The sequence below is a fragment of the Micropterus dolomieu genome, linkage group LG16, assembly GCF_021292245.1.
Source record: "Micropterus dolomieu isolate WLL.071019.BEF.003 ecotype Adirondacks linkage group LG16, ASM2129224v1, whole genome shotgun sequence".
Taxonomy (NCBI): domain Eukaryota; kingdom Metazoa; phylum Chordata; class Actinopteri; order Centrarchiformes; family Centrarchidae; genus Micropterus; species Micropterus dolomieu.
The window spans coordinates 16,087,632-16,092,083 of NC_060165.1; the positions used below are offsets into that span (position 1 = coordinate 16,087,632).

The following is a 4,452-nucleotide window of genomic DNA, read 5'->3' on the forward strand; positions in this document are numbered from 1 at the left end:
GAAGAAGTGGCTGATATCAAGAAATCCTACCAGTTGCTGGAAAAGGCTGGACTAAAGGAAAGCACAGAAGCACTAATCATGGTGGCACAAGAACAGGCACTCAGTACAAGATCAATCAAAGAGGCTGGGGTCTACCACACCAGGCAGGACCCCAGGTGCAGACTGTGCAAGGATGCCCCCTGAGACAGTATAGCACATAACATCGGGTTGTAGGATGCAGGCAGGAAGTGCGTACATGGAATGCCATGCTGGCATAGTGTACAGGAACATCTGCCTTGAGTATTGCCTAGAAGTCCCAAGGTCAAAATGGAAGACACCTCCTAAGGGAGAATGATGAGCTAAGATCTTGTGGGACTTAAAGATCCAGACTGAGAAAGTGGTGATGGCTAACCAACCAGACATTGTGTTGATCGACCAACGGCAGAAGAATGCTGCATGTGGCAATCCCAAGCGTCAGCAACATCAAGAAGAAGGAACACGAGAAGCTTGAGAAATACCAAGGGCTGAAAGAGGAGCTAGAAAAATGTGGAAAGTAAGAGCAACATCGGTGCCAGTGGTAATCGGAGCCCTGGGGGCTGTGACCCCCAAACTGGGAGAGTGGGAGAACCCTCAAATATATATATATATATATACACAAATAAGAAGCTTATTAGCTTTTCCACTTTAAGGCAAAACCAAGCCAAGAAGTATATGAGAGAAGTCAGTACCAGATCTGATTAGAGAACCTTTTAACTCTTCACCTTTTGGATTGATAAGCTCGCTTTTATGTTTATCCAGTCCCCCCACCTATAGATAAAAAGATCTATTATTTACTTGACACCAGTTTTAATGAGATAGCCCATTTGGGTCTAACAGCCTCTTACGGGGGATCAGATGGATGGGGTAGAGTGTCATCGATGGTAATCAGCACTCTCTAGCTGCTTCCTGTTGCTTGAAAGGGAGGTGTGAGATTTGATGACAGGGTTAAATCACCTGATTCTCTGACTCTGAGAGGCTGTGGGTTTTAGTTTCCCATCCAAATCTTCAGTTAAATGATCTTGAATATTGTCTCTCATTCTCTCTTGTTCCTCCTTCAGAATCAAATTTAAGCTCATTGTATTGTGGTTTTTTAAATAAATGCCTGTGTTAATGCAAGCAAAAGGTCACTGAGCTCATTCCCGCAATCTGGGATGCTAATGTCTGAAGATGCACAGATTGTGACTACGACTGTATCTGCAGTTTTTGCAAGCATAGACACAGTAACAAACTCATACACCACCAAAACAGTAAGGACACAATGATACAATGAGATGAAGATAGACACAAAGAGTAGGTTTGTTGGGGGCCAGGGGGCTAAAAGTGTCTGACAGGAAAATCAAAAACTCCAGTTCTTCTGAATTCGCACTGCTTGTCTGTCTCGCTCAGGATTCCAGTGGGAAAAGCTTGCTGCTGAGTGTCAGAACCCAGTCAGGGAAAAAAGTCACTCTCTTTCAACACATGAGTGGGTGGCAAGCATGAGTGTGTGCGCGCGTGTATATGTGATATTGTGCGTGTGGCTTTTGTATCGGCACTGCGGTGTGATTTTTGACAGTAATGATGTGGGGCCTTCACAAATTGACAGACGAGGAAGGAGAGGATGAGAACAAGAATGGGAGATGAGGCAAGAGGAAAATGAGAGCGAGAAAGCCTGAGAGAAAAAAATTGTCACACAGTGAAGCAAAAGTGGACAGTAGCAGACTGGTTCTGTAGACTACTTCCTGCTCTGTTTTTCTATGTCCTTTTTGCTATTTCTCTTTTTTTCCTCTTCTTCCTCTCCTCTATCTCTATCCAATCTCGGTCTTTCAATCCAAGGTCCATGTTGTTTAACATAGCAGGTTGGCCCGGTTCAGTCTCACTGAGGAAATGGGGTTAGTTACCTTTACCCTGCATCTGCAGAGAGTCCACCATCCAAATAAAAAACATTGACACAATAACAAATGAGATACACAGCCATCTTATCTTTCCCTTATATTCTACAGGTTTAGAAACTAGAAACACCCATTAATCCATGTAATCTGTTAGGAAAACATTCCATTTTCTTTAAATCCTGGGAAGAGTCTGGAAGGTGCTGCACTGACACTTCCATTGTAGCCAAGGTGGCACGTTTTAATGGTGAATTGCACAATGGCGCCATTGACTTGACTGAGATTAATAGGGGACCCAGGGAAGGCGGTAGTGACTTTACCATAACAATGGCTGCTATCCATCAGTAACGCAGCCCAATTGCATGTTTGTATGAAATAATCCATTACAGGCAACAAAGGGAAAGCCACATGCCGCTCTCAACCCTCAGTGTATCCCTGGGGATCTAAATACTTCCCCTCCTACGCTAACACAGAACATGTCACACACAAGGACAATTGTATGTGCTCCGTCACTTTGTCTCACGCAGCAGATTACAGCACTGCATCAGTTGTAACGTCCATAGGTGCAATGGATTTGCTTGTCACAGTGCCTCAGCCTTGTCTATGCACTAAGATGTGCACATATGACCTGTTATGATCATACTTTAGCATTAGGATGAAAAATAGCAACCTTCCTCCAGTGAAAACAGAGCTAAATTGCTCCTTTCACAATATATTTTTTTGTTGCTTCTCCCACCATCAGGCAGATGCCGCAGCCAGGCTAAAGTACTGTATATGACTAAATGAATTGGGGATTTAAAGGTACATGGATATTCCCTGGAGGATTATGATGTAGGATTATCCACCCGTGGACCGGTTTGGGCAGTAATGGTTTATACACTATGTAACGGGATTAGAAGAATCTGATTAACAGTATAGGGGGTAATAAAATCTGAAACAGTTACAAAACTACAAAAGTAAATGATAAAAAGGCAGAGATTATACTGTATACTGAAAGGAATACTGGGATACTAATTTTATTTAAATTACAGTCGTTTTCTGTCTAATCTGATATGATGAGGAGAAAATAAAACTTTAAGTAGGCAGGAAGATCCATGTGATGTATTTTTTGGATTACATTTTATATAAATATTCTTGCCAGTGCTTCAAGTGGTTGCCAGTTTGTTTACACTGGAGAAGAGGCTTACAGGCAGGAAGCCGTGTGTGTTTACTGGGTTCGGGGGTTGTCTTTTGGAGAGGGTTTCTGTCTGTGAGGTGCCTGGGCTCTGGAGAGCTCTTAATGAGTGCTGATCGCGTTAGGCATGGCATCAGGAGAAAAAGGCGCTTTCATTGCTATATCCTCACACACAGACCTACATGTGAAATACAGAAGTACAGAAATACATGTACACATGCATTAAAGCATGTTGCAAACATTAACAATGTATGTGCTGATATCTCTGGTAGACAAAAAGCAAAACTCTTCTCGACCTTTGCATCTTCCAAAAAAGCATCAGCTAAATGAAAATACAAATAATTACTTTTTGCGTCTAAGTGAGCGTGTATCTAAAAGAGGAATACTGAAGCTTTTATATCCCTACAAATCCCCCCCAATCCTTTTTCCCATGGTCCTTTCTCCTCATATCTCTTACCAACCTACTTCTTCAAACAGCTTGTATCTCCCATACCGTCGATCTCTATCTGTGTTCACTTTGCTTCATCTCCCTTCTCATGTGTCTTTCTTGTATTCTTGCCTTTTCTCTCCACCATCTTCTGCTCCCCTTATCTGTCTCCCCCTCTCATTATCAGTCTTTTTCTGTAATCTCTCTGTATTTCCAATTGTTGCTGTAATTTCACAAATATGAAAAAAAAACATCAACTCCAGAATATCAGTGGGTTTCTCCCAGTTGTTGCTGGAGCTCCAGAATGCATCTGTTTCACTAAACGCTGGCACCCAAAGTAATTAAAATGTTGCTGGAACAAGTGAAGTCCTTGAACCTCCGCCTCTCTCAATCCTTCTCTCTCCCTGTTGCCATGGTGCTCCAGGCAACCAGTACAATGTGTGGTAAGCCACCCGCCACAACGTTCCATTACAGAATGAGAGCTGCCGCTTTGCGCTCTCTCAATTTCTCTCTCACTCCCTCTCTGTTGCTCTTGAGAAAGTGTGTCATGATTTTCTCTCAGTAGCCCCCACCTCCTTGACTTCAAACCTGGCAGCAGAACTTGCTGTGCTTATTTAAGCCCTCATTCCGAAGACTAACATTGTCTTAACCTTATCACGGCTTAAAGGTTACCTCTGTATGTATGCTTGGAATCGCAATCCAATTAAGTATAAAAATAGAGAAATACACCAGACTGTTTTATGCAGAAAACCCATGGGCTGTTATACGACCAGCTAGGTCAGTTCCTGTCTGTTTGGATTTACTGGGTTCAGTATTTTTACAGACAAAATCAGTCTGGTGAGTGAAAAAGCTATAGCATATGATTTACATGACTTTCATTCTCATCAAACCACATATAGAAGCATCTGCATTTGTCATGTTTTAATTTAATTAGCCTCTCCCTTTGATTTCTCACTTATCTGTACAAT

General features: G+C 42.3%; 1 long non-coding RNA gene across 2 annotated transcripts; it reads right to left on the reverse strand.

Moving 5' to 3' along the window:
* Nucleotides 1–2,983: 2,983 nt before the first annotated feature.
* LOC123984844 lies at nucleotides 2,984–3,746 on the reverse strand. 2 transcript variants are annotated; one of them, XR_006828537.1, is made up of 2 exons: nucleotides 3,523–3,746; nucleotides 2,984–3,235 (listed from the first exon to the last, which is right to left on the reverse strand). It is a non-coding gene; the product is annotated as an uncharacterized LOC123984844 (long non-coding RNA). The 2 variants fall into 2 exon arrangements; XR_006828538.1 differs by having other exon boundaries at nucleotides 3,515–3,746.
* Nucleotides 3,747–4,452: the final 706 nt, after the last annotated feature.